Source organism: Scomber japonicus, chromosome 7 (genome assembly GCF_027409825.1).
Source record: "Scomber japonicus isolate fScoJap1 chromosome 7, fScoJap1.pri, whole genome shotgun sequence".
NCBI lineage: Eukaryota > Metazoa > Chordata > Actinopteri > Scombriformes > Scombridae > Scomber > Scomber japonicus.
The window spans coordinates 3795740-3803239 of record NC_070584.1 but is presented as its reverse complement, the minus strand read 5'-3'; positions in this window follow the sequence as shown (position 1 = coordinate 3803239).

Genomic DNA, 7500 nt, shown 5'->3' with positions numbered 1-7500 from the left:
TATCTATTTATCTATCTATCATCTATGTATCTGTGTATCTGTGTATCTATCTATCGATATAACTATCTATCTATCTATCTATCTATCTATCTATCTATCTATCTATCTATCTATCTATCTATCTATCTATCTATCTATCTATCTATCTATCTATCTATCTATCTATCTATCTATCTATCTTAATTGTATAAGACTAAATGATTATAAATTCTCAAATTTTTTCTTTGAATGGCCCCTGGCAGACGTTCACACACACACAGACACAAAAAAATGTGTCTTTCAAACTATCTATCCATCTATCTATATTAATTGTATAAGACTAAATGATTATAAATTCTCTAATCTTTACTTTGATTGGCACCTGGCAGACCTTCACACACACACAGACACAAACAAAAAGTCTGTCTTTCAAACTATCTATCTATCTATCTATCTATCTATCTATCTATCTATCTATCTATCTATCTATCTATCTATCTATCTATCTATCTATCTATCATATATGTATCTGTGTATCTATCTATCTATCTATCTATCTATCTATCTATCTATCTATCTATCTATCTATCTATCTATCTATCTATCTATCTATCTATCTATCTATTTATTTATCTATCTATCTATCTATCTATCTATTTATCTATCTATCTATCTATCTATGTATCTAACTATCTATCTATCCATCTATCTATCTATCTATCTATCTATCTATCTATCTATCTATCTATCTATCTATCTATCTATCTATCTATCTATCTATCTATCTATCTATCTATCTATCTATCTATCTATCTATCTATCTTAATTGTATAAGACTAAATGATTATAAATTCTCTAATCTTTACTTTGATTGGCACCTGGCAGACCTTCACACACACACAGACACAAAAAAAATGTGTGTCTTTCAAACTATCTATCTATCTATCTATCTATCTATCTATCTATCTATCTATCTATCTATCTATCTATCTATCTATCTATCTATCTATCTATCTATATAATCTCTCTGTCTATCTGTCTATCTATCTATCTATTTATCTATCTATCTATGTATCTATCTATCTATCTATCTATCTATCTATCTATCTATCTATCTATTTATCTATCTCATCTATATGTCTATATTAATTTCATTAGACTAAATGATTATTAATTCTCAAATCTTTAATTTGAATGGCACCTGGCAGACCTTCACACACACTCACAGACACACAAAAAAATGTGTGTCTTCCAAGCTATCTATCTATCTATCTATTTATCTATTTATCTATCTATCTATCTATCTATCTATCTATCTATCTATCTATCTATCTATCTATCTATCTATCTATCTATCTATCTATCTATCTATCTATATAATCTATCTGTCTATCTGTCTATCTATCTATCTATCTATCTATCTATCTATCTATCTATCTATCTATCTATCTATCTATCTATCTATCTATCTATCTATCTATCTATCTTAATTGTATAAGACTAAATGATTATAAATTCTCAAATTTTTTCTTTGAATGGCCCCTGGCAGACGTTCACACACACACAGACACAAAAAAATGTGTCTTTCAAACTATCTATCCATCTATCTATCTTAATTGTATAAGACTAAATGATTATAAATTCTCTAATCTTTACTTTGATTGGCACCTGGCAGACCTTCACACACACACAGACACAAAAAAAATGTCTGTCTTTCAAACTATCTATCTATCTATCTATCTATCTATCTATCTATCTATCTATCTATCTATCTATCTATCTATCTATCTATATATCTATCTATCTATGTATCTATCTATCTATCTATCTATCTATCTATCTATCTATCTATCTATCTATCTATCTATCTATCTATCTATCTATCTATCATATATGTATCTGTGTATCTATCTATCTATCTATCTATCTATCTATCTATCTATCTATCTATCTATCTATCTATCTATCTATCTATTTATTTATCTATCTATCTATCTATCTATCTATTTATCTATCTATCTATCTATCTATGTATCTAACTATCTATCTATCCATCTATCTATCTATCTATCTATCTATCTATCTATCTATCTATCTATCTATCTATCTATCTATCTATCTATCTATCTATCTATCTATCTATCTATCTATCTATCTATCTATCTATCTATCTATCTATCTATCTATCTATCTTAATTGTATAAGACTAAATGATTATAAATTCTCTAATCTTTACTTTGATTGGCACCTGGCAGACCTTCACACACACACAGACACAAAAAAAATGTGTGTCTTTCAAACTATCTATCTATCTATCTATCTATCTATCTATCTATCTATCTATCTATCTATCTATCTATCTATCTATCTATCTATCTATCTATCTATCTATCTATCTATCTATCTATCTATCTATCTATCTATCTATCTATCTATCTATATAATCTCTCTGTCTATCTGTCTATCTATCTATCTATTTATCTATCTATCTATGTATCTATCTATCTATCTATCTATCTATCTATCTATCTATCTATCTATCTATCTATCTATCTATATAATCTCTCTGTCTATCTGTCTATCTATCTATCTATTTATCTATCTATCTATGTATCTATCTATCTATCTATCTATCTATCTATCTATCTATCTATTTATCTATCTCATCTATATGTCTATATTAATTTCATTAGACTAAATGATTATTAATTCTCAAATCTTTAATTTGAATGGCACCTGGCAGACCTTCACACACACTCACAGACACACAAAAAAATGTGTGTCTTCCAAGCTATCTATCTATCTATCTATTTATCTATTTATCTATATATCTATCTATCTATCTATCTATCTATCTATCTATCTATCTATCTATCTATCTATCTATCTATCTATCTATCTATCTATCTATCTATCTATCTATCTATCTATCTATCTTAATTGTATAAGAATAAATGATTATAAATTCTCAAATCTTTTCTTTGAATGGCCCCTGGCAGACGTTCACACACACACAGACACAAAAAAATGTGTCTTTCAAACTATCTATCTATCTATCTATCTATCTATCTATCTATCTATCTATCTATCTATCTATCTATCTATCTATCTATCTATCTATCTGTCTATCTATCATCTATGTATCTATCTATCTATCTATCTATCTATCTATCTATCTATCTGTCTATCTATCATCTATGTATCTATGTATCTATCTATCTATCTATATATCTATCTATCTATGTATCTATCTATCTATCTATCTATCTATCTATCTATCTATCTATCTATCTATCTATCTATCTATCTATCTATCTATCTATCTATCTATCTATCTATCTATCTATCTATCTATCTATCTATCATATATGTATCTGTGTATCTATCTATCTATCTATCTATCTATCTATCTATCTATCTATCTATCTATCTATCTATCTATCTATCTATCTATCTATCTATCTATCTATCTATCTATCTATCTATCTATCTATTTATTTATCTATCTATCTATCTATCTATTTATCTATCTATCTATCTATCTATCTATGTATCTATCCATCTATCTATCTATCTATCTATCTATCTATCTATCTATCTATCTATCTATCTATCTATCTATCTATCTATCTATCTATCTATCTATCTATCTATCTATCTATCTATGTATCTATCTATCTATCTATCTATCTATCTATCTATCTATCTATCTATTTATCTATCTCATCTATATGTCTATATTAATTTCATTAGACTAAATGATTATTAATTCTCAAATCTTTAATTTGAATGGCACCTGGCAGACCTTCACACACACTCACAGACACACAAAAAAATGTGTGTCTTCCAAGCTATCTATCTATCTATCTATTTATCTATTTATCTATCTATCTATCTATCTATCTATCTATCTATCTATCTATCTATCTATCTATCTATCTATCTATCTATCTATCTATCTATCTATATAATCTATCTGTCTATCTGTCTATCTATCTATCTATCTATCTATCTATCTATCTATCTATCTATCTATCTATCTATCTATCTATCTATCTATCTATCTATCTATCTATCTATCTTAATTGTATAAGACTAAATGATTATAAATTCTCAAATTTTTTCTTTGAATGGCCCCTGGCAGACGTTCACACACACACAGACACAAAAAAATGTGTCTTTCAAACTATCTATCCATCTATCTATCTTAATTGTATAAGACTAAATGATTATAAATTCTCTAATCTTTACTTTGATTGGCACCTGGCAGACCTTCACACACACACAGACACAAAAAAAATGTCTGTCTTTCAAACTATCTATCTATCTATCTATCTATCTATCTATCTATCTATCTATCTATCTATCTATATATCTATCTATCTATGTATCTATCTATCTATCTATCTATCTATCTATCTATCTATCTATCTATCTATCTATCTATCTATCTATCTATCTATCTATCATATATGTATCTGTGTATCTATCTATCTATCTATCTATCTATCTATCTATCTATCTATCTATCTATCTATCTATCTATCTATCTATTTATTTATCTATCTATCTATCTATCTATCTATTTATCTATCTATCTATCTATCTATGTATCTAACTATCTATCTATCCATCTATCTATCTATCTATCTATCTATCTATCTATCTATCTATCTATCTATCTATCTATCTATCTATCTATCTATCTATCTATCTATCTATCTATCTATCTATCTATCTTAATTGTATAAGACTAAATGATTATAAATTCTCTAATCTTTACTTTGATTGGCACCTGGCAGACCTTCACACACACACAGACACAAAAAAAATGTGTGTCTTTCAAACTATCTATCTATCTATCTATCTATCTATCTATCTATCTATCTATCTATCTATCTATCTATCTATCTATCTATCTATCTATCTATCTATCTATCTATCTATCTATCTATATAATCTCTCTGTCTATCTGTCTATCTATCTATCTATTTATCTATCTATCTATGTATCTATCTATCTATCTATCTATCTATCTATCTATCTATCTATCTATCTATCTATCTATATAATCTCTCTGTCTATCTGTCTATCTATCTATCTATTTATCTATCTATCTATGTATCTATCTATCTATCTATCTATCTATCTATCTATCTATTTATCTATCTCATCTATATGTCTATATTAATTTCATTAGACTAAATGATTATTAATTCTCAAATCTTTAATTTGAATGGCACCTGGCAGACCTTCACACACACTCACAGACACACAAAAAAATGTGTGTCTTCCAAGCTATCTATCTATCTATCTATTTATCTATTTATCTATATATCTATCTATCTATCTATCTATCTATCTATCTATCTATCTATCTATCTATCTATCTATCTATCTATCTATCTATCTATCTATCTATCTATCTATCTATCTATCTTAATTGTATAAGAATAAATGATTATAAATTCTCAAATCTTTTCTTTGAATGGCCCCTGGCAGACGTTCACACACACACAGACACAAAAAAATGTGTCTTTCAAACTATCTATCTATCTATCTATCTATCTATCTATCTATCTATCTATCTATCTATCTATCTATCTATCTATCTATCTATCTGTCTATCTATCATCTATGTATCTATGTATCTATCTATCTATCTATATATCTATCTATCTATGTATCTATCTATCTATCTATCTATCTATCTATCTATCTATCTATCTATCTATCTATCTATCTATCTATCTATCTATCTATCTATCTATCTATCTATCTATCTATCTATCATATATGTATCTGTGTATCTATCTATCTATCTATCTATCTATCTATCTATCTATCTATCTATCTATCTATCTATCTATCTATCTATCTATCTATCTATCTATCTATCTATCTATCTATTTATTTATCTATCTATCTATCTATCTATTTATCTATCTATCTATCTATCTATCTATGTATCTATCCATCTATCTATCTATCTATCTATCTATCTATCTATCTATCTATCTATCTATCTATCTATCTATCTATCTATCTATCTATCTATCTATCTATCTATCTATCTATCTATCTATCTTAATTGTATAAGACTAAATGATTATAAATTCTCTAATCTTTACTTTGATTGGCACCTGGCAGACCTTCACACACACACAGACACAAAAAAATGTGTGTATTTCAAACTATCTATCTATCTATCTATCTATCTATCTATCTATCTATCTATCTATCTATCTATCTATCTATCTATCTATCTATCTATCTATCTATCTATCTATATATCTATCTATCTATCTATGTATCTATCTATCTATCTATCTATCTATCTATCTATCTATCTATCTATCTATCTATCTATCATATATGTATCTATGTATCTAACTATCTATCTATCCATCTATCTATCTATCTACCTATCTATCTATCTATCTATCTATCTATCTATCTATCTATCTATCTATCTATCTATCTATCTATCTATCTATCTATCTATCTATCTATCTATCTATCTATCTTAATTGTATAAGACTAAATGATTATAAATTCTCTAATTTTTACTTTGATTGGCACCTGGCAGACCTTCACACACACACAGACACAAAAAAAATGTGTGTCTTTCAAACTATCTATCTATCTATCTATCTATCTATCTATCTATCTATCTATCTATCTATCTATCTATCTATCTATCTATCTATCTATCTATCTATCTATCTATCTATCTATATATCTATCTATCTATGTATCTATCTATCTATCTATGTATCTATCTATCTATCTATCTATCTAACTATCATCTATGTATCTGTGTATCTGTGTATCTATCTATCTATATAACTATCTATCTATCTATCTATCTATCTATCTATCTATCTATCTATCTATCTATCTATCTATCTATATAATCTCTCTGTCTCTCTGTCTATCTATCTATCTATCTATTTATCTATCTATCTATGTATCTATCTATCTATCTATCTATCTATCTATCTATTTATCTATCTCATCTATATGTCTATATTAATTTCATTAGACTAAATGATTATTAATTCTCAAATCTTTACTTTAAATGGCACCTGGCAGACCTTCACACACACTCACAGACACACAAAAAAATGTGTGTCTTCCAAGCTATCTATCTATCTATTTATCTATTTATCTATCTATCTATCTATCTATCTATCTATCTATCTATCTATCTATCTATCTATCTATCTATCTATCTATCTATCTATCTATCTATCTATCTATCTATCTATCTATCTATCTATCTATGTATCTAACTATCTATCTATCCATCTATCTATCTATCTATCTATCTATCTATCTATCTATCTATCTATCTATCTATCTATCTATCTATCTATTTATCTATCTATCTATCTATCTATCTATCTATCTATCTATCTATCTATCATCTATGTATCTATGTATCTATCTATCTATCTATCTATCTATCTATCTATCTATCTATTTATCTATCTCATCTATATGTCTATATTAATTTCA